This window comes from Aulonocara sp. 'chitande type north' Nkhata Bay, linkage group LG16 (genome assembly GCF_057382095.1).
Source record: "Aulonocara sp. 'chitande type north' Nkhata Bay isolate Kocher_YH1m ecotype deep benthic linkage group LG16, A_spYH_male_GT1.1, whole genome shotgun sequence".
NCBI classification, from domain to species: Eukaryota; Metazoa; Chordata; class Actinopteri; order Cichliformes; family Cichlidae; genus Aulonocara; species Aulonocara sp. 'chitande type north' Nkhata Bay.
The window spans coordinates 17043891-17068195 of NC_141359.1; the positions used below are offsets into that span (position 1 = coordinate 17043891).

At 42.3% G+C, this 24305-nt stretch overlaps 1 long non-coding RNA gene across 1 annotated transcript in view; it reads left to right on the forward strand.

The window, feature by feature from the left end:
* LOC147311252 (uncharacterized) overlaps positions 1 to 24305 on the forward strand; it is an 82897-nt gene that overhangs the window by 10669 nt on the left and 47923 nt on the right. The gene's annotated exons all lie outside the window — the stretch shown is intronic.

Below are 24305 nucleotides of genomic sequence, written 5' to 3' on the forward strand. Positions count from 1 at the left end.
CACCACCAGCAGCACACACACACACACACACACACACACACACACACACACACACACACACACACACACACACACACACACACACAGTCTGTACTATTCTAGCCGCTGCACTTATCTCCCTCCCTTTAGCACATTTAACACTATACTGCCCTTGAAAATAACCAGCTAAGTTGTGGCTTTTATCTCGTGAGCAGGTTCATGTATGGATTTATTAGTGGAAAATAGACACATCTACCATGGCTTATTGAAACAGTTTCAAACGCATCCCAATGTGGTTAATATTATGCAGTTTATTAAGCAACAATAAGCAATTTATGTAAACACAGTTCAAACGAGCGCCGCTCCTGTACACCTTAAAATCCTCCTCTTTTTTTGAAGTGGTGTTATTTTGGGGATTCATTGTAATTTATTGGCTCAAAGTGCACAATACAGTGTTAAAACTGATTTGATATGGAAACCTGCAGGGACATATTAATTAAAATAGCAATCTAATTAGCATTCCACTGTGACCTAAAAGTTGAATATTATTAGAGCTGCAACCGTCGGCTGTGATGAAAAGAGCTTACATGACAGTGAAATTGAAATTCAAAGAGCTGGAGATAATGTACACACAGATCAAAAGAACAAACGGTGGGGAGAAAAATAACACACCAAGAAGTTTTACATTTCCTCACAAGGGGGAAAACCAGTGTGTTGTGCACACTCCTGCACCCACATTCACACACATGAAAACACTGTTACACTCAGTATTAGGTAGTTGAGTATAATTTAACCTAAAAATGTAGCACGTAGAAATGTCAGCGCAGTGACAAAGAACTTACACTGGTAATGTAATAGCAGGTAAGTTCACTATTTATAAAGTTTAGGAGGAAGAGCAATTTGGGCTGACATGAATATTTTTATCTTTAGGTTATAAATTGGCTGTTGATGTTTTAATTCACATCAGTTCATATGAAGACATAATGTTAGAAAGTTGAAAAATGTATCAATAATACCAAGTAACGTTTTAGTTTTCTACTTACTCAAAGACTATTTTACAAGTTTTAAAGCCTATTTCTCTGCTGGAGCAGGGAAAAAGTACCCTAATTGCAGGACCTACATTATACTTTGTGATCCGATAATAGGAATGTGTCGATATGCTGGCTGAATATAGCAAAGAAGACAATATAACACATACTGTTATCAGTTTGTCTGTTGTGCTACATAATTAGTTGTACATTTTTAAAGATAGCGTGAGGAGCTGAAAGAGCAATGAGGATTTTTTTGTTTAGCTGGCACACACAGGGCATAACAACAAAACGTTCTTATCAGCACTCCTGACTTTCAGAATAGTTGCATAGTTTTGGAAGTATTGGAAGTATTTTAAAGTAAGTGCTTTCTATCTAACAATCACACACATTCGCACTTGAGGTTTATTTTACTCAAGCAGCCAGAGATTCAATGAGAATTAGGTAGCTGACCTGCTCTGCCTCTTGAGCCACAGCCATCTCACCAGGATATGAGTAAAAGACCAGTTATTATAATATTTCTATGAGTAAAGTTAAGAGGAGTGCATTTAAAGCACTTGAAGTAGGAGTAGGACCGCTCATGATGCAAAATGACTTTTTTGTTATGTTATGACATTTTGTACTTTTATTACACAGTAATATTGTTTCTCTTATTATAAAACAATAATGTAATATTTTCCCCAGTGGAGTATAATGAGGCATGCAAAATACCTGAAAACTTAAGTATTCTAAATAAACATGCTTGCTTGCTTTACACCACTGCCGTTATCACACTGTCACAATAGTACGTCAGAAAAGGTAAAGAATGTACAGACAAACACTTTTCTATCCTGATCTGTTGAAGTAAATATTGTGTTTTCAAACCGAATAATAATACCAAGAGTTATTGATTATTTTGTCCACAAATGACTGTCCTTGATTACTGAAATCTTCCTGTACGCCTGTTGCGGTCTCTTTTTTCCTAATGATTTTGTGCTCTTGTTAAATAGACACTTCAGATAGGACAAAGCTGAAAAATGACACGCAGTAAGAATCGAACCTGAGGACACCCTGCCCTGAGCAGCAAACCAACTGACTATCTGGACAGCCCTGGTTTTAATATTTTATGATGATTGCTGACTTTAGGTCATAGGTTTCCAGCCTGTTTTCCCCATCTCTTGGCTCCTGTTTGAAATCCAATAAGCAGTTCTTCACAGTCATATTGAAGTATAGATTACCTACAGTACACAGCAGGAGGAAGCAAAGGAGAGGTTTACATTGCTGCGATCATTGACTCTACACTTGGTCTGACAGATTTCATCATTTTACCAAAGCGGTTAACCTGTATTAACTGCCACAGCTTTCCCCAATATACATTAAGCCTAACACAGGTCATGACAATCAAAACAGTCCTCACACGGGTCAGTGCGCTCCACTCTACTCATTGTTACTTCGGTTTAACCTTGAGGGGTTGTATGCTTTTCCCTGCCTCCCTTTGGGGAGACTTGCATATTTCTGCATAGCCTTGTGCACCAGTTGAGGTGCCTGTTCTCTGGGTAAGGGCCTCTATGCTTCTCCTGCAGCTCTACAAGCGGGTGTGTTAACATGTGTCCCTGCAGTGGGCCGCCGCGCCAGCCAGCAAGTGATAATTATTCATTAGTATTCATTAGTGTGAGGTGCTGGCCGGTGCAGGGCTCATGTTGAATCAGTGTTCTGACGAGGCCTCGGCCCGGCGCTGGTCAGTGAGGAGCCAGTAATTAGGCCCACCAGTCAGGAGGCATTTTCCTAAGCACAACACATGAGCTTGAGAGAGACGAGATGCAACCACCAGGAGAGAGGCTGCAGGAAGAGAGAGAGTGTGCATTTTATTTTTAAAAGAAAGCCAACCTTGGCCTCCTTGCTTCCCTGCCTGGGTAGTGCCGAGTATCTTAACCTTTCTCCATCACTCACTCCATCTGCGGTAAAAATGCGAGATAACCTTGGCTGTCTGCTTTGTTTGCCTTGTGCGCTTTCTCTTTGAAGATTTTTTTTAATCCTTTTTTTTTTTTACTTCCCTCAGCTCTCCTCTCCATTTTTTAATTGAAGGATATATAGCGTATATGATTCTGTTTCCTTAAATCTAATATGTTGGTTGCATATGCTTATTTATGGATCTCTGCATGTCAAATGGTTGATAATAGCAGCAGTTATTATCACTTACAGAGATAATTGTGTAACAGTTAATATGACAGAGTGGTCGCCTCCCAGGAATGCTGTTAGTATTGTAAATGGGACCGAGGCCTAACCGAATTAATCTAATTGAAAGATAATTACACTGGCTGCAACAAAGCTGGACCAGATTCATCAAACTGCTTCCTGCCCCCGTGAGCCATTAAGAGGAAGAGATCTACAAGCAAGCACGGGAAGGTTAAAGGCATCCGGGGTGCTCAAAGCTGGCTGTGCCGAAGCTGTCAGTACATATCTGACACAGAAAAAGAGGATTTGACATTGACTGACAGCAATTGAGAAAACAGGGGGTCAAATGTTGAGCTGTTGCGAGACAGGAGAGAGGAAAGGCGCGAACCCCCCAGATCCAAGTCTCTGTGGAGGACAGCAGAAATCCAATGAGATGATAGCTTATCCTGTCAACACATAATGTCAGTTTCCCTTGAATATAAACAAAGAGCATAAGACACTGACAACCTCTCACTCTGCTTCTCTTTCTGTTTCTTTCTATGTTGTTGTTTTTTTTGCTTGTTCATTCATGTGCAAGCATGGGTACACATGGATGTGGGAAAGGGAGTGCCTCACATAACCTCGCAATATCCTGACATGATTCCAGATTAGACGAATTCCCTAAACTACAAGAGAATGGCACGACACCCTCGTCTTTCCCAACAAGCCCCCCTCCCTTTACATTTCCTCATTCCTTCCCTTCCCATGCACATTTTTTCTCCTTTGGATTTATCAGATTGGCATAGGTGGGTTGACAGCTCTCAAACTGGCACTGCAGAAGGGGGAGATCCCAGAGTGTGAAGGTTAGCTGGATAAACCTATCCGGGGTCTGCCCAGGAGGAGGAGAGGAGGAGAAGGATGAAGAGGGTGTGTATGAGGGGGGAGGCCATGGGAGAGCTGGAGAAGGGGAGAGGAGAGTGAGGGAGAGAGGCTTGGTAGGGCCCCGCTGAGCACATAAGCTTCCATGCTGAGCGCAAACGTGGCTGGCTGACAGTTGTGCTCAGCCTTCACTGTAATAATGAATAAAAGGAAACTCCCTGCAGATTACACATCTTCCGTGTTTTGACATTGACCTTAATACATAATTTAACCACAAAGCCTGAACAGTGTGTAACGAGATAAGAGAGGACCAGAGGATAGAAAAAAGATGCCTGGCCTAAAACATACAGGCCAAAAAAGGCGCCTCAGCCGTAATGGCTCTAATATGAGCCAGTCTGTGAGGACCAGTATTTTTTTTCTAAACAAGATGGGAGTATTTGTGGGAGAAGACTGGAAGATTGAAGGCAGCAGGAAAATTATGGATATGTGTGCGTGTGGTGTGTGTGAAAAATACAGTAATTTTCCTGCTTATCGAATTCCCAGTGGGAGGAGAAGGTAGTGCTGCTAAACCTCAATAGAATAGTAATGTGCCAGCCCGGCTGTTGTGTGTGTTTGTGCTTCTTCCCACTGTTCATATAGTTCTGTTTAGTGTGTAACTGTAGACTGGCTGAGTGTGATATCTGAAAGAGGTATTTGTCACTCTCATTGTCACTTCTCGGTCTGTGTGTGTGTGTGTGTGTGGGGGGGCATCGTGTGTTTGTGTGTTTTCCTCGGGGCGTGTGAGCATTGTGATGTCTGAGTGACTGTTAAGCGCAGTGTTTGCTGAGCCAGCACTCTCTGCCACAGGTTATGTCACTTCAGCTGAGGTCACCATGTCACAGAGACTGTCAGGAAATGCTTTCTTTAGCCAAACTCCCTAAGGAGAAAGCTACCAGACTCTCACACACACAGCCTTTAGCTGAATGTGTCCTAAGTATTCACATCCTAGATGAGCCACCATTATGTTACCAGCAGCTCGAAAGGCTGCGGCATGAAGAGGGACACCGCAGTGATCTCGATGCCATTTGTTTACTAAAACACAAACAAAGAGAATAGATTAAGCACAATTACTTAACTGCAGTTTCTGTATCTAACCATTCATGCCATCATGGATAATTTGTATCCAGTATCATTTAGTACTTAGTGTTATTCATTAGACATGGAATCCCATGTGGGATCAGTGTTTTTTTAAACTTCTTTTACTCTTTTTCTACACTTCCAGCACATGTTCATTTGCTTAGCCCTTTAGTTGTTACTAAAAGACATGAAAACACCTTGTTTAGGGTATGAAAAGATTGTGCTTTAGCTTAAAATACAAAGAAAAACACTTATTTTAAAGCTTTGATTATTATCTTGCCTGAGTGGCACAGCTCAGTTGGCATGTGTAGTGCAAACACACACTTTGTACCTGCACAAAGTCAATTCCTGCCAATGCACACAAAAGAACAGACTGAATTTCAGGCTTTGCCATGAGACTAGGAGCCACTAATACAGACCTGGCCCACATCCTCACACAGTTTCCTTAGGGTCATAATCAGGGTCAGCACCTTGAATGTAAGGACATAGCGATTGGTCCCAATCCTGGTTTAAAAAATACACCTTTTGTTTTCTACTTGCATTTGGCGCATTCATGTGTGTTTTACTGTTAATGGTAAATGCTGCAGATTGAGAATCATTACTACCACATTAAAGCGATGATTACATCACTACTCACCTGCTAGGTGCTGTTGAATACAGATACAGGTCTTAAATAAGAATTAGGAAGGCTGTACTTGCTCCTTCCTCTCCTACCCTTTCATCCTCTTCACTGCTCTCACACCCTTTCGTCTTCGGGCTCTACATGCACAGACCGTTCTGTAATTGAAGCAGCACGTCAGAGCCGTCTTCCTGTCTGCATGTAACCCTCTGATTCACACTATTCTCATTAGTGTCATAATTACCTCGTGTTGAAAAGCAAGGGCCTGAACGAGCTCCTCAATGAGCGCTAAGGTGAGAGTGCGGGCCTGTGGCACTCTTGGTTGGGGGGGTTAAGGCTGACCTCCAGCCCAACAGGGGGCAGTGGTGATGTACTGAACTCAGCCTGCATGATGTCCACAGCTGAGTGCATGAGGTCTTTTTAAGGGCTGCCTGCTGTTTTGCATGGTAACAAGCAGTTGTGAAGGGAAAACCGATTGGGCAATAAATGAAACAGGAAAAATTGTTCCCTGGAATAGATAAGTGCTGCTGCTTTTTCATACATTTTCTGTTTCTTCTATCAGCTATCTCTTTATAAAGCCGCCTCCTTCTCCCAGGAAAATATACACACCTGTCAGTCTGTGCCTAGTCCTTGGACTAGACCTTTGTCTCAGAGCCCTTGGAGTTCTTTAGGGGATTTGCTTGGCTGCGGCCTAACCAGCCCTGAACAGCCAATAAAGTGGTCCAGCTGGGTAGGACATCTAGTATGTGTGTTGTAAGTATGCCTGTGTGGACTTGTGCCATCATGGCTCAGTTAGCACACAGACCCACAGCTATGACTGTGGTGGCAATAGTACTTTGGTGCTTTGCCATCAGGCTTCCCTCCAAGGACTGTGTCAAGACAGTGATGATGCAGGGTGGTGCTCTACTTCTGCAGCAGTAATCTAATGAGCCTGTAAACACACTCATTTGACATCATTAATTGGAGGGAGATCAGAGATCCAAGAGGGTGTGTGTGTGTGTGTGGTAGCAGTTGGAGGGTTCTCCCATCAGAGAGGGTTCTCGCAGATCAAAGATTTAGAGTGTGAAATCCCTGATTATGCGACAGAGAGACACATTAGAGGCAGTTTTCTGCCAAGCTGAGAGAGCAGCAGTGTTTGGTCAGTGCCAACAGAAGGCCTTGTTTTCAGCAATAGAAAGCACTAAAGCAACACACTTGAAGCTGCCCTCTGTTTTGTCAATTATACAGTGAGTGGATAAATCAAAGTTGGAAGACATGGAGTTTATCTGCGTCCAGTTTATTGATTTTTAACTATTTCAGGAATCGTAAACGTGTGAAACTACATTTTAAACGCATGGTGACAAAGCTTCTCGCAGTGCTTTTGAAAAAAGTTTGAATCTTCTTTGTGACTGTCACAGAGTGCGATCCATTAGCTTTAATTGCGCTGCCATACTGGTTCAGTCACATTTGTCAGCTGGATCTAAGCGGGGGGGAAACAGAGGTGCAGTGCTAGAGTTGCTTGCTACTAGTAGTCCTCTGCTCTGAGAGCAACCCAGTCCAGTCGTTAATGATCTATCTGTCTACCACCCGCACAATGGCCCACACCGCTGTTCGCTTTCATTTACAGAGTGCCAGTCTCTGAACTCCCCTCATCAGCCCTTTGTTCCTGACTGTTTAATGTTTTTTGGGGAGTTGATTGGTGTAGCTTTGTATGGGATACTTTTGAGCAAGTGGCTTAGAGAGACAGCTAGAGCAGGAATTTTCTAGTTTAATACATTATGAAGATTTCACTTTCTGCCTTTGATTCTGTACTGACAGTTATCCTTCAGTCCTCCTTTAAAGTCCCACTTTCAATCCCTAATGGCTGTCATGTCGCTGCACTCTCTGGACTCTTACTCAAAGTGTCATTGGCATAATGGTCGGCAGCCGTTGGCCTCTTTTGATCATCCATGCTGTGTGCGAGAGCAACTAGAGCTGAAACAGTGAGGTGTATGAGGTGTGTGTGTGTGTGTGTGTGCGCGCGCACTGCTTGCGCCTCTGCTCGGCTGCCACTCCCAGGCAGAGCTCCACCACCGGAAATCTAAAATTCACTTTCAAATAGTTTTCCTCCTGTTCTTGGTGCCTAATAGCCACGCACTGCAAAGTGTGTGTGCATGTGTGTACTCATTAAAGGGATAGCACGGGTTTCTCCTGTATCAGCATCTCAAGCTCAGCCCAGTTTGGCACCCTCTCAATGGTTATGCATACTCCAACAAAGAGATGAAGGGCCGCAAAGGAGTGAGAGAGGCCAGGAGTGAGAGAAAGTGTGTGCGTCTGTGTGTGTATGACGGTGAGCTGAGGCCTTGGACAAAGCCAAGCTCAAGTTCAAACACCCCGGCCTGCGTTCGTATGTGTCATGCCAATCCAAGATAAAATCACACTCACCAGGCCAGAAAGAACACATCTAAGCAAGATGATCAGGGCCAGGAAACATCCGGAAGGGTTCTGAGGCTTTCCAGCAGAGACGTGCTTGTAATAGAAGCCAGTGTGCACTTACTGAATGACATTATGTTCAAACATCCTGGGCTGAAACCCTCTGTGCTTGGATCCAAGTAGTGCAACACTTCCAGGATCAGTATCCTCTCATTTTCTGCCTGCTTCACTTACCTGCCCCATCCAGGTGTTAGGCAGGCTCGGCCCAGAGCCCAGGGCACTATTGATGCTCAGACAGTAAGACTAGCCGCAGGGCTTCTGCACATCAGTGTATGTGGTTTCATGAAACCAGAGAACGTATTCTGCTTTGATGGACTCACTTTGAATATATTCCTTGAATTTGACAAGAGCATAATTTATTGTATAGATATTAGTGAAGTAAAATCTCTTCTAGCAATGCTATTCCTTTCTTGGATTCTCTGCTGCTGTTTGGTCCTTTGTGGCCTTTTTCCTGAATCTGCTGTTGCTTCCATTGTGTTATATTATCAAATTTTCTCCCAGTCTTCCTTCAAACCCTAAAAGGCTATTAAATTATACAAAGAAAAGTGCTTCACTGTCTGAAATTTGAACAACAGTTGTTTCTCAGGTGGTAAAGGCTGGTTGTCAACTAAACTCGGGGTTGGCAGTGCGATCCTGGCCCCTCTCATTACAAAGCACCCTTGGGCAGGAGAAAACTCAACCTCAAGTTGTTCCCTATAGTAGGCCAGGATACACACTCATACTCGCAGTCACTCTGGTGTGTGAGTGTGTGTGACTGGGTAATGAGAAACACATTTTGACGCACTTTGTGAACCTAGTTAAAGGTGGTATATAACTCGGTGCACAGAGCGTTAGCGTATGCCGTCACAGTGCCGCATGTAATATTGTGGTTTCTCATCATATGTTGTTTTTTCTGCAAACTTTCCCCAGTAAACTTAATCGATTTGCCTTTGGACTTATTTATTTAATGCACTTACTCGCACACACATACATGTGCAGCCCTGCCCTCCCCTTTATCCACAGAGGGATACAGATCAGAGCACTCGGCCAAGATTGTGTGTGATGTAAAGTTCTGGAGAATAAAAGACGTCTCTTCCAATAACATATTTCCGCCATGTATCGAAAGACGTGTCAATTTCAGTTACACCTGGCGCGGCAGCTGGAAAACAGCGAGTTCTTCACTTCTAAAAGACAATGCCATAACAGTCACTCCCCACCTGAATGACTGATACATTAAACATGCAGAAAGCAGCGGGAGGACACCAGGGAGGGAGCGTTCAAAGACGAAAACAACGCATCCAAAAACAGAAAAAGAGAAATATGTTGCTTGCTACAGTACAATGCAATGCACCTGTCTGGTGATGCTGACTAGCAGGAAGGATTAAGGATTAAGCCTTAGTCTTTCCAGGAAAAAAAGAGTATTTTACTGTACAGACAGTAAAAAGTAAGTGCTAATATACGCATTTTCTTGCTGTATAAATCCCAGAAATTCTGTGTTACATTCCAGCTCACAGTGTATTTCTCTGTCACTGTATTATTCCAGCTACGCATATATATCTTGTCCCCAGTTCTGGTCTTATCCATGGTCTGAAAGCAATCCCAGAGAGTCAGCTGATCACACAGGGCTTTTGTAATAGCAGCAGAGGACCGTCTCTGTCCTCTAGTTTCATGACAGGACTGTCAGAGAACATGCAAGCTTATAGACCAGACGTACTAAAATCTGCAGCCCTTGCCTTGGTTATGAACTGCTGACACAGCTCCTCTGGCCTGTTGTAGAAAATTAATTCAGGCAAGTCAGAGGATGCCTCAGTCAGTGGGATAGACAGACAGAAGGGGTCCTGCAAGGCAACAGTGTGAAGAGGATAAGAGTCTGTGGTCCTCTCTGTTCACTGCTGGACACATTAAGACTCCATTAAGGAAGCCTGACACAGATGGTGATGGCTGCCTCCGTTCTAACTGAGCAACTTATTAGAGAAAGTGGAACTTCGGCTCTCTGTCTTTTTACTCTGGCTCACATAGAAGTCCACATGACAGTATTTAAAGTCAATGAAATGTTTGTTTTGACTTGAGTCATTATTTAGACAAAACAAAAATTTGACACTGTTATTTGTGCTATCTAAATTAATGAAGTGTCATTTATTTTCATGAGCATTAACATGGTTTAATTTCTATTTTGTAAAATGGAGTCACCAAGTCGTCATTGTTCAGTCTAAATTTGAGCAGTAAAACAGGGTTACACAAGTATTAAATAAAACTTCATGTCTGTAGCACTGGCTGCAGCCAGAGCGAACAAAACTCTCTGCATGATGATAAATGAGAGATCCTGTGTGATCCAAGATGATTTCAAGTGGATTGGATAAACATATCTAAACGATGGTAGAACTAGTTAGGGAAACTTTGTCAATTGAGACATAGCTTATGATTTCATGCTTGTATATCATTTATACATTAATTATAACATCCTCTTCTTCTTTCGGCTGCTCTCTTTAGGAGTCACAACAGCACATCACCTGCCTCCATCTTATCTTATCCCCAGGATCCTCCTCTATCACTCCAGACCTCTGCGTGTCCTCCTTCCTGACATCCTGAATCTTCTCTGAGGTCTTTTCCTCATGCCATCCACTGGCCCATATATCCACTATTCCTCCTTTTCACATGTCCAAACCATCTCAGCCTTGCCTCTCTAACTTTGTCTCCAAAATGCTCCTCCTGAGCTGTCTCTTTGATATACTCATTCCCAATCCTGTCCATCCTGGTCAATCCCAGTGACAATCTTACCATTTTCAGCTCTGCCTCCTGTCCTGTTAGTACTACTGTCTCAAAACTGTAATATTGAAAAATATTTCTGTCCCCCATCAGTGGGCTGACTTTAGACACTAGTCTCGGCTATATAGACTAGTATAGTAATAATAATAATGGATTGGATTTATATAGCGCTTTTCAAGGCACCCAAAGCGCTTTACAATACCACTATTCATTCACTCGCACATTCATACACTGGTGGAGGCAGCTACAGTTGTAGCCACAGCTGCCCTGGGGCAGACTGACAGAAGCGAGGCTGCCATATCGCGCCATCGGCCCCTCTGGCCAACACCATACATGACCTCTGCAGCTATAAATGTTTAGCTATAGTTGTGCCTATAGCAAAACTATAGTTGTGTGTAAATAAATGGTTCCTATTGTTATGACATAATTGACAGACATAATGGAGCCGAACTGCATACTTTCTTGTAGACATCCCCTTAAAATATAATGTGGGCTTAACACAGCACTAATTTTGTGGGAACAGTTAAAGTTAGTGGGAGTAAGAAAGCTATGAAGAGCAGCAGCTTCAACTTTCCACTTAAAATCATGGCAGCATAGCTCAGTAGCTTGCACTTTCTGACTGGTTAAATATTGTAGATGCCATCAATTGCTTGCAAGACATAATCGTCAATAAAGAGGAGGAAAAAAAGGACAGAAAAACATGTTTGTTTCATTGTCGTTAGGTTATACAAGGCTAGACCAGTCAGTACAACTGAGCAACGAGTCCCTCAGCAGCTGACACACAAAGTCTACCCAGTGGTTTGAATATTCAGTGTTGATACAAACAGGTGACAAGTGAAAGGAAAAAGCATCACAGTTTGGTGGTTGAGAGCACTATCTAACACGTGAGGGTCTTCATGCTGACTTTGAACGCCATAGCATATGAGCCATGTTGCTTAATAGTGTGCTGTAGCATTCAGTGACCCTCATATGGATGGGGACATCAATATAGATTTTTCTTCAAAGAATACAGTATAATTTAAGATGACAAATGGACACAAACCATGCCAGCAAAATGACCCCCAACGCTTAAAACACTGGATACTCCCACAGTGTGAGACAAACAGTTTTTACCTATAATTATTAAGACAAATGTTTTATCCCAGTTTGGACAAAAAAAGTGCATAGTTGTATTATTTTAGGTGGTAATTATTATACTAAAAAATGAGGAAAATTTCTAATTCCAGTCAGGCTTTCAGACATCTAAAATAAAAGATAAGAGCATCAGTGAGTGGACTGAGTAGCTTCTAACTGCTTGCCAAATCCTTCACATTTACCCTTGATTAATATTACTAATTGTGTCTTTCTGCAAGTATTTTATCTGAAGATGAAACTGTGATTTTATTTAATCAGCTTGCAACTTCTGTTTCTAGCCCTACATTCAGATTGCAGACTTAATCTTTAGTCTTTAGTTAGGCCTTGGGGAATCCTTGTTAATAGATCTTCTTGCTTAGGGCCTCTGGCTTAATCCTTGCCATTTACCACTTCCTGTGCTAGTTTTCTAAATACTCTCAATTAGGTGGCTGGCAGGGCATTTTGTATCACTCTATGTTCTGACCACTCCTCTTTTTTTGTGCAAAAGGGTTTTGGGGGGGTGACCTTGGCGATTATAGATATAGCCATGATTGGACCTTGGTGATTCATCTTCAGCATCTCTCTGGATATACTGCTAACTTCATAGTGAAATGATAATTAACTCCCAGCATCAATTAGCATTCACCATGTAGAAGGGTAACGAGGAGCCAATTACAAGAAAATATACATAATCAATTATTTATTCATTCTTAATTACAGTGAGTTTTACCCTGTTACAGCAGCGGTAGTTCAATTAATGACCTTCAGCTATCTTCATTTGAAATTGCCACGGAGCAGAGGAATTTACCAAACCCCAGTGTGAAACAAAGCCGGGGAAGCACAAACACACACATGCACGCACACACGACAGACACGCACAAGCTGAAAATGAATAAGAGAAAGCAAGAGGGAGAGAGAGGAGAGAAAGAAAGAGATGTAGTGAGAGAGAAAAGAGAGAGCAGAGGAGGGAAGGGACTGGCACTGTCTGTCAGTCAGATGCCCAGAGTTGCGGTGTGCACGGTGTCACCCACACGACCGAGCCGTCTGTCGAGGCCACCTGCCTCATTATGGGAAATGTATGCATCTGGGGCAGGCTCTGGCTGGCTCATCCTCAGCATGGGCAGGGAAAATGGCACACTGGCAACTATTACTGCATTATGTTAGCAAGCGGTACACACTGCATGCATACATAGTGAACCGGGAGACAGGAAACTAGCAAGCCAAGAGTTTTGCCGAATGGACTGAAAAATTATGGAAATGACTCTGTATATGTGCGGATTTGTCACATGACTTCACACTGGGATAAGACTGATATTGTTCTAGGAGTGCTGGTTTATAGCATGTGGCAGTGTGCCACATAAATCTTTTTCTAATATTTGATGAGGAAGAGTTCACAGTAACTGCCGTTTTAAATTTGTATGCACAAACTTCTCAAAAGGAGCGCAATGTTAGAGTTACGTTTGACAGATGACAAAGAAGCTGTTTGTTTTAGATAAGCACAGAAGACAGCATGTCAGTGAGTAGACAGCTGCATGCAGACCCTGTGTAGATGTCCTCATCTCTGGCCACAGGGTCCTGCAGAAACCAATAAGCACAAACAGAGCAAGCTGATCACAACAGAAAACTTTCTCCCTGTCCATCCCTGCTCCCCCCTGCGCCCGCCTTCTGCCCATACCTGGCCTGAATACCATTAGACTTAATAGAGCGTGGTGTGAGGGACAGCCAATCATGATGGCGTCCCGTCAGTGACACCGACATGTATCTTGGTGCTCATTATCATCCTTGAACAGCTCCAATTTACATCTGATGCTCTGACTAATTCTGCTCCAGTGTTGTCAAGAGGCATAGGAAGTGGCCTGGCCGTGATGACAGCGCGGCTGTCAGGAGCCCGTGGATGGAGGATTCCTCGGGGCATGATTTAATGCCCATGTCAAGCCCCGCTGTCAGCCTCTCTCTCTCTCCCCGCTCTCTGTGCTCCTTCTCTCCATCCAGCCATTAGGATTCAGCCAGCGGAGAGATGGAGCAATAGAGATGGCGATTGGCCTGCTTAGGATTCACACTCTGGGCAAGAAAATAACACGCCCTGTTTCACAAGTGATTACCCTTTCCTTGTAAACTGCAATTAAGGCTAAAAAAGAAAGGCAGCAAAGAGGTGATGGAGAAACAAAACGCACATGACCGCCAAGCGAAGAGGAAAACCTTGAGCATTTTCCCTTGCTGGTTTTGTAGCTGCTTGTTTGTCTAATTTCCATAGACAACTTTTCACTGGTATTTTGCAGAGTTGTTTTGGTTTCTGTTTGGTTGTATAACACCCACAGATTTTGTGCCCCTCGCTCTCCCTTTTGTAGAGTGATTAGCATATTGCATGATGTCTCTGCGGATAGTTCCAGTTGCACTATGCAATCCTCTCTCGCTCTCTATATATTTATTTTGGTCAGGATAGAGAAGAACTGTTGTGAAGTCCAGCCCAGCCATCTGAAAAGTTTATTTTGTATGAATTTCTAGAACTCGAGATTTGTTAGGGGGTTGAAAATAACACTGTGCATGCTTTTGCATATGCATGCGTCTGTGTGTTCGAGAATAAGACAGACGCTCTGTGCTTATCTGAAACAATGGTCAAACCTGAGACACCTGACCTTTTTGACCTTTGCTAAAGGTCAGAGGTGAGCAGGCTACAGATGGCTGGAACGGCTAATCAGGACAGAGAGGACCAGGGTGCAGAGATTTTACAGTCCCATGATAGCAACTATGCGTCATACGAGTCTGAAACATCGATCTGCAAAATATCCCACCCTCCCCCCCCACCCCCCCCCAGTCTGTGTGAAGGTATTCTTGCAATATGTGGCTGCAATACTGCAATATGTTGCCCTCCCTCAGTCTGTTGCCTCTGTTACAAGGGAATGATGGATGACCAGAGATTTTGCTGCCTAATGTGCAGAGAGTGAGGACATATGGCTCAGTTTGCTCTGTCCTTGTGAACGCTCTTTAAACATGAGAACAGCACTGAATGAAAGGAAGAACACCGCAACTGCCTCAAAGTAGAGGCCGGCACAGTAGCAGAAATTAACCTGGCCGTTTCCCCTGCTTTAACATTTAATGAACATTAATTAGATTCGGTCTGCCTTGTGCATGTTTTGGCACAGCTTCATATCCTCTTTGGCCACATTAGGCTTCGGTTGGAGCACTGATTACAGCACTAACAACGCTTTAGCTGTATGGGAAAAAACACATTCGGTTCACAGCATTAGCACTGGAAATCAGTCAAAAACAAGGAATGTTTATGTGTGATTTGGGTGATAGATGACAGGCATTTTTATGAAGTGTTTCTTTGGTATCCTTTAGCTATGGCTCAGCAGTTGGCACACTAAAGGAGGCACAGTGGGGAAGTGGGCTGGATTGGGCCAGTTAGCATTGGCTCTGACTGGTAAGTGTCTGGTCTAAACCTGCATGACTATGTTTTTTAGCATGTTTCCACCACAAAACTGTGAGGAACCTTTGCAGATGGTTTTAACAGTCTTTCAAAAAGATGTTTAAAATATCTGATAATGGCACAAACTAGAAGTTATATGTAAGTCTATAAAATCAGATTTTAGTTAAATAACAATTACACCTAAATAAATACATGGAACTACTACTACTATGCAGTCATCCCCCTCAATTAAATAAATATGATCGATTTTTACGACAGTTAGCGGTTTGATTGAAGAAAAGGCAAGTATATAAAATGAGGCTTAAATATAATAAAAAATAAGATGCTGAAATGCTGGGAGTGTGTCCACTAAAGTCACTAATTGACAGCTCTTGCATCAGCCCTAAGCAGGACAGCAGCAGGAAAATATACCTGAATCTATTTTAACCGAGCCACACAGTATAAAGAGGGGGAATCACAATGTGCATTGAGACAGGGAATATTTTTTCCTTTGCAGATGCTTCTGTGGTGTGGACAGTTTGCAACTCTTTATAAATATGAACTTTGTTAACATAAGATCCCAAAGTTTACAGCAACTCCTTATCAGATTTATGATCCATACTGCCTGGCCTGTGGCGCTGGTTTGCCACTATTTATTTTGAGATCAGGCAATATGAATAATATATATAAGTTGTAAAAATGTTAGTGTTATAAAAATAATTCACAAAAGCTAAATAGATGTTAATAGTCCTGCTAGTTTAAGAGTAAGTTTTATTGATTATTACGTCTAGGAGCAGTTAGCTAACAGAGATACATACATACACAACATATTAAAGCTTATTATAGTAAGGTTTTTGCAAGCTAAATTAGCAACTATGCATAAGAACAATTGGTAGCTTGCACATGCATGTAGGCATTGGGGTATGTACTCCAAAGATAACAGTTTGTGATTGGAGGAAAAAGCCCAGTGACATCTTGACCTGTTCACCACTAACAGTGGATTATATGTGAATCAAATTAATAAACTTTTCCTGTTGTAAAAAAAAAAAGCATTTTATAAATGTGTTTGTTGAAAAAAATCAATCCAGCTCTTTTTCAGTTTATCATTTTTAGGAAATTTAGACGTGGAGCTGTTCTGCAAATTATCCATCGCAGGATTGATGGTGTGTAATGCCCTTATGGATTTTAAGATGTTTCTAGTGCAGTAAACAGGGGGTAGCATGAGAAATGTGTATTTTAGTTACACACACATATAGCTTACCTGATAGTAGCAGGGTGTTTTCCGAGATAGTTGGTGGCCCCGCCCCCTTGTTGTATGGCGACCCCTACATTCCAAAATTGTTTGGAGTGTCGTTTCCATGGCATTAGAGGATGGGCATGATCAGTGTGTGTTATGCCTTGGCTCTCAACATGCTTTGTGAGCCAGGGAAAGGAGTAGGTAATCAGTAATAAGTACTGATTTTTAAGTAACTGGACATGAATAACTTGAACTTATTTTCTAATATTATACTACAGCATATTTCTCACTAACTCATTCTCTTTCTCTTGACAATATGTTAAAGATGTAGCAAATTTTAGGGTCAACTTGAAAGAAAGGGAGATGTGAAATCAGAGGTCAGAGGTCATATGTGACATGATCTTTGGATGCAAACTGTAATGTCACATTTAAATCCCCAAATACCAAACAATATACACATATAACTTGTAAGAATCATAATTTCTAAGGCTTTTTTTCAACTTGACTTTGGGGTGAAGAGTGAATGTGAGCCAAATCTGAACGAATTGTTTGTATGACCTCACTCTATACTAGGGGTGCAACAATACTCGTATCAATATTGAACCGTTCGATACAGTGCTTTCGGTTCGGTACGCATATGTATCGAACAATACAATTTTTTAAAATTTATTTTATCAACTTTTCTTCTGACAATGCTGTCTGTGTTGAGCGCTCAGTGGATCTGCGTTCGACTACTCCGCCTAGGCTGCACTATCGAGTGCAGATCCACTGAGCGCAGCACAAGCTAGCAAGACAGAAGCTAAGCTCGTTACAACATGGCAACTGCCTTAACGCTACCCAAAACTGAACCTCCCCCACCCTCATTCAGATCTGGCCTTTGGACCTATTTTGGTTTTCATGTGACCCTGATGGGGGAATGATGAAGCGCATCATGGACAAAAGTAAAACAGTATGTCGGATGTGCCACGCAATGCATCAATTGGTGGGAACTAGTGCGTTAGCGCAGTTAGCTTGTTAACGTGTTGACGCCGTCCAGCCCCACGCACGGGGCGATCCGTGGTAACTCGTTAACGGAGATTTGCCGTGTTGTGGCGTTAACGTCATTTCAGATTAACGCTGACAGCACTAGTGGGAACACAATGAATATGACTGCACATTTACACCAACATCATCCTAGTGCAAAGACAAGTGGAAGCAGACAAAAACAACAAGCACGCATGCTACAAACTTTACCCGAGTCATTTAGACAGCCGTTAGCACATGATTCTCCTTATGGGGACCTGATATGTTTAATTTGCTGCTGAGAATAAACCCCAGAAGAAGCGTATAGTATAGCTTTTATTTTGGAAAGAGCCATTTCTCTGTAATAAACTCTCTTTTCCAAAGATGAGTGATTTCTCAATCAGATAGGTTTTTTTTTTGTTATTATTTTTTTGTTTCAGCAACATTAAATTTAATAACTGTACTTTTGAGTTAAAATATATATTTATAATTTTAATAAATGACAAATTAAAAAGGCATGAACATTATTTTGTATCGAAAAAATATCGAACCGTGACACCAAAGTATCGAACCGAACCGTGAATTTCGTGTATCGTTGCACCCCTACTCTATACCCCTACAAAGTTTAACCAGAATTCATTCAAAACTTTTCAAACTATTGTTTTTAGAGACAGAAAGGCACAAATTCAGGTAAACTGTACCAAAAACACAAGTTCCTTGGGGAAGGTAAATATAGAGTGTACATAGTTCAACATGCTGTGGTGGAGGAAAAAATGTTCACAAATATTCCTGAACAGATACGCATAGTAAAACAAATAGATAAAATGATAAACCATGAAGATTCCTCTACTAGAATAAATGATGAAACAATGCTTTAGTCTCGCTGAAGGTGCTTGAATGCACTCTGCATCATTTTCAGCATTTTGTGGGAGTAATGACTGACCTTAATTGTCGCATTGACGTTTAAACACACATTCTCCGGTAAAATAAATAAGCACTTGGTGCCGATAGCGTATGAGCGAAGAGTTGTTGTGGCAACAAAGAGCCGACTAAACCATGCAGTTATTATTTTCAGTTTGTGGTTAACTTCCTGTCTGAAGATGGAGATTGATGGATACCCAGAGTGCTCCTGTGTGTCTTGAAGGGAACTATTGATTGCTGTTGCCATTGGTTTCAGCCTCCATTTGTTGATCTGCCCATGAAAGCCCAACTGCATGGATCATAGAAATGACCTCAGCTTTTTTTAATGATGTTTGAGCCTCAGAGAGAAAAAAACCCCCTGCTGCACCCACTACACTAACAGTCAGGCCAACCGCTCTGCTGTTTCTCTCCAGATGGGCATGTTATGTTTGTTTTTCTGCGAGCTTTGGTCGACGGTTATTAGCATTGATGCTAAGGAATTGGGAGATGCTTATGCAGATGTATGAGTGCACAACAATTGAAGCAATTTTGCTAATGATGCTCTCTGAATTATGACAGTTCGGCTCTCCGTTCATTTGCTAAATTGTGTTTAGTGTCGTTTTTATTGCAATTTTTATCAGTGCTTTTTTTTCACCCCTTTAAGAAGAGAAGGGATCATTAGCTCAGGACTATTCAACCATGCACAGAGGAAAAATGCCATCAAAGTTGTCACAGAAAATGTCCTTGTTCTCTAATTTATAAACAAAAAACACAGATTTTCCCTTTCATGTGGCTTCTTGGAGATAATTATGACAAGATGAAAGCAGTTAAATTCCTCCCTCTGTTCTCTGCTCTTCAGATGGTTCCCCCATTGTCAAAAATGGAGATGAGATTTCATGTGGCTGTCATTGCCTGTGTCCCCGTCTCTCTCTGTCTCCCTCTCCTACTCTCTTGTCTCTTTTCCTCCTACTTCCTGTCTCTCTCTCTCCTTTTCTGACAGTCTAGCTGTTTCACTCCTCTTTGTCAGTTTTTATTGAACTCTGATATTTGAATCTGTAACGCTTTCAGAACTGTCAATCAATCAGTCACTATCTGTCTTAGAGGTCGCTGTCCCCTAATGGAAGAGAATGATTAGCTTTTATCAGCTCACTGATTTATATGGTTTAAAGCGCCTGCGCACAATCAAAGGAACAAATAAGTCCTCTTCTTGCACGCATATGTTTCTGGGCATGTGTGTGCAGAAAAACACACACACACACACACACACACACACACACACACACACACACACACACACACACACACACACACACGCATGCAATGTTGATGGGATGTCTACCGACCCCTCCTTCCTTGCCTGCCTCCCTCGCACACTCTGAGGCGACGAGCTGGTGCACTGCAAGTGTGCCATGCCACGCTGTGGTGTCTACAAGTGTGTACGTGTGTGCCCTCCTGGGAGGTAATTACCAGAATAAATACAGTAGAGGCCGTGGCTGCTAATTTATGCCTGATTGTTAACAGTCAGAGTATTGTTTAACATGCGCACAGAGGGCCCTTGGTGTTTTATTTCATGAACGTGAGCATGTGAGAGGAAAAGGGGACAATTTTGCATCTTTGTTTTATGTTCATCCTCATACTCCTGTCTGAGTCTGTGACCCTGCTAGTTGGAGTGAGCAACAATTCAAGCAGCGCGGTTCATGTTGTCTTAAAATATAAGTCTGTGCATCTTACATGAGCCCACTGCTTTTTCTTACAGATAACCTTTGGCCATTCGCAAACTACCAAAGCCACGTCTTGCTCTGAGAGATTTCTGTGCATTGATCGTGTTTGCGCTCTTTAGTCTATTTTTGTTATGGCCAATTTGAGTTTCAGGCCTTGTTAAAAGAAAAGTGAGGACACTGACCAGCCTTTACTTCTTCAAAGACTTGTTTGAGGGTACAGACGTGGTTTTGGTTTTAAGGTTGGATTTAACTTAAGCACGTAGTTCTGATGGTTAAAACCTTGTTTAGACAGACAACAGCACTGCCTGAAACAAACCCAACTAATGAGGCCACTGTGTTGATGCAGCAAGAGTGCTGAAGAAGAGGGCTTCAAGGGTTTAAATTGGATATGACTCAACTATGCAGTGTAGCGTCATCTAGTAAGGTATGATAGCCAATCATGATAAACAAAAGTCCACATTCCTTTCTACGTTATGATCAACCCTGGAGAAAAATAGTGATGAAGTGTCAGTGCATTGCAAAATCCTCTTAATCCTCTCTATTTCCTCATTTTAGTCCCGCCTTCTTAACAACCATGATATCTCACATTGATTTGTGAAGCCCCAATTTTAGCATTCTGGCCATCTTGTTTTTGGAGCTAGAAGAGGCCACATTCGCATGAATGCATTGATCAGTGATATCAGCTAAAGCCCTCCATAAACTGCAGGGGTGCATCAGACAACCAGATACTTGCTACTTAGTAACATATCAATAAAATGGTAGAATTTAATTCACCAAAAATGGAGCACAGACTTTTTGGATGACCTATTAGGAACTGTACAATAATTGCATTAAAATGTTACCAAATGTCCTCTCAGAGTTTCAGTTCAGAGTCTTGAAAGCAGTGGTGAAGTCCAGCAGAGTAGCAGACATCTACAGTACCGTCTATCAATGCATGCACTTTATCACATGGGTTAGCACCTACCTGTGACTCAGATTGGGTGCTTTCATAATAATAAAAACTTTTTGTAAGCTAGTAAGTTAGGTAAACATTTACCCACAATACAGTCAGTATGAATTAACTATATTTTTTTGTGCAGGTTATAAACTTGCCTTTTAATCTGTAGTATTGAGGATTTTAACACAAGAATCTGTGGGCTCTGCATCTCGCTTTTGGACCCAGTCCCCAGTGGCAGTTTGAGGAACTGCAGTTTTTCGCACTTGTGTTAGTTTCACTATACAGCTTCAGAGATCACTGCTCAGTCTGAATGCAGTGGATGTGGTACAGTATGTTTGTATACATGTTGTACAGTGTTTACTAGACATCCATCCGTTCTTTTCTGCATAACCTTGTCAGGGCCACGGGGTGGGACTGGGGCTTGAGCCTAACCCAGCTACCACAGGGGAAGAGACATACGATTCGCAAAAGACAGTAATGCTATTCTATGTTTTTTCTCTTTTGTCTGACAGTCTCATGAGATGACCTAAACTAACAATGCATTAGTTCTTTACTCAAAATTTCTCCTTATGCAAGTTCTTTTGTTTATACTGATGATGTAAACTCAAATAAGGTTAAATAAACAAATATGGTTCATGGCTATTTCGAGCCAGCAACTTGTACACATTTGCAGTTTACATATTGTATTAGTATTTATAGCAGGAGGCCCTAATTAATTCCAATAATCACCAGTTTTGGACAATAGAAACGCACTTTGTTTGGCCTGTACTCAACGCTCTTAAATAATCCTTTAAGGTTTTCACTTCTTATTCGAACTGCGTAAAAATGTTTAACGTACATAACTGGTAATGACTGCATGTGAAATATTTTTGTGATCCTCATCCACTCACTGTTCTTCCAGAACAGCCCACAGCCACTCTTTATTGACTTTCTTTCTGTACCTGAACTGCACAGTTGTTATCAGACCGGCCAGCTGTAGTTGTGCAGTTCAGGAGCTTTTAACGCCTCACAGACACCTCATGAACTTTATGAGCATGACAGGATAAAGAGTTCACAGTGCTGCAGCTGAGAGTGCTGCTAAGACTCAGTGTTGCTCAAATTATCTGTGAAAAGTCACTCGAATGGAAGTTCAGACGCAACCACCCAAATGAGGTTCCAATGAAGTTAACTCTCAGTCCAGAACTTTTAACGATAGCCTGGGTCTATCAAAGATATTGGATATTAATTCATTAATAATAGATACTAATGAGCTTTGAAGTGGTGTACTGTTGGACTTAAGAAGTCCCCAGTGAGTAATGAAGCCTGTGGAAACACCTTTGAGGTGCCGGGGGCCTGGGGGTTTGGCTCAAGGAAACACTACAAGTCTTTGTATTAGAGCTGATTGAGCTGGTCTGTGCCCCAGCTTCGTTACAGCCGACCACTTACGCGCCTCGAATTCTACTTAGGAGACCGCTGATGAATTTGTATAATTGAACGTAAATAATGAATTCCCAAGGAAGAGATTTGGCCCTGTTGTAATTGCCAGAGATCAGAGTCCACAATACCAAAATTCAAAACGCCCGAGCCAGGCGGTCGTAAGAGCCATAACGATGGCTTCGAAGAAAAAAAGAAAGGAGTGATATGAGAAGGGGAGGGGAAGGGGGGGCAACAGAGGAGGAGTAACAGAGACACAGACGGAGAAAAGAAGATGAACTAATGAGGAACAAAGACCTAACGAGTTTCGCGAGGAAAATGAAGTGTTTCCAAAGTCGTCTTTAAACTTGGTGAGATGAAACGTGGGAGCGGCAGTTGTTTTTGACAGCTCGGGACGAGACAGGCCACAGCTCAGAGAGAGAGGGGTAATTCCCTATTCCTTTATATTACCCGCTCTCTCTCTCTCCCTCTCCCCCCCCCTCTCTCAGCCTCTCTGCTGGGAGCCTGCTCATCCCTCTCTCCACTTCCCTACATTGATTCTTGAATTAGACTGTTTTATTGAATAATTAATAGGCCTTTTCCCATGATTGATGATTTGCATGGCTTGAATATTAGCTTTTCAATCAAATGCAGCTTGTTCTAATGTAACCATATTGAAAACATGTCAGACACTGTTTACCCACTTTGTGCGCGATGTTGTCTTAAGTTCTGGCTGCTGAGGCCCCACAATGCTCAGCGGTGGGGAATAGCCTTGTCAAGCACTCGCTCGGTGCTGATTACAAGGCCCTAGAGTTATGACACTCACGCTGTACATGCATATATATACATACATGCATATACACGCGGCTAAGCATGCTGACATTCAAATTCACTCACACACACACACGAGTAAAACCCATATAGGCATGCATGTAAATACAGTCATATACACAAATGCACACCTACAAAAACATACACAAAAGCGCATCTTATTGTTTTCTGTCCACTGAAAAGACATCAGTTCCCCAAAACAGCACGCCTAATAGTTACAGTAGCACTGTGCTTAGTTTGACTGGCAGCACGGCCAGTCTGGGAATAGATTGTCAGGCATATTGCGTCACATCACAGAGAGAGAACACATCAATGCAGGGAGAGACACATGCATTAAGATTCCCTTTTAATTTGACTGGGATTGAAGTCGAGCGCTAAATTACGCCGTCATCCCCCTGCTCAGGCTCCCCCTCCCCAGCACACTCCACCCAGGCTTGTTTTTTGTTTGTTTCGTTTATTTATTTATTTCCCGCCTTACTTATTCATTCATTCCAAGGGTCCGATTTTCTGAGAGCGTGTCAGCGCGTCACGCGTCGCATGAAAGCGCTTCGCGTGGCGTTGTGTCTGGTGTGTTTAGACGGTTCCAAACATGTGCATGGTTAAATAATTTAGAGGAAAACTGACTAATGACAGGCAGTGATCATGTCGAGACGAAGAGGCCTGGGTGACTGCTGATCAGGGACAGAGCCTGTCTCTTCTCCTTACACTCCCTGCTACTGTGTGTGTGAGAGTTTTATGTTGTGGATGTGGGAAGGAGATTTGTTTGTGTTGGTGTCTTAGTATTGCAGGGAGCTGAAGAGATTGGAGTTCATT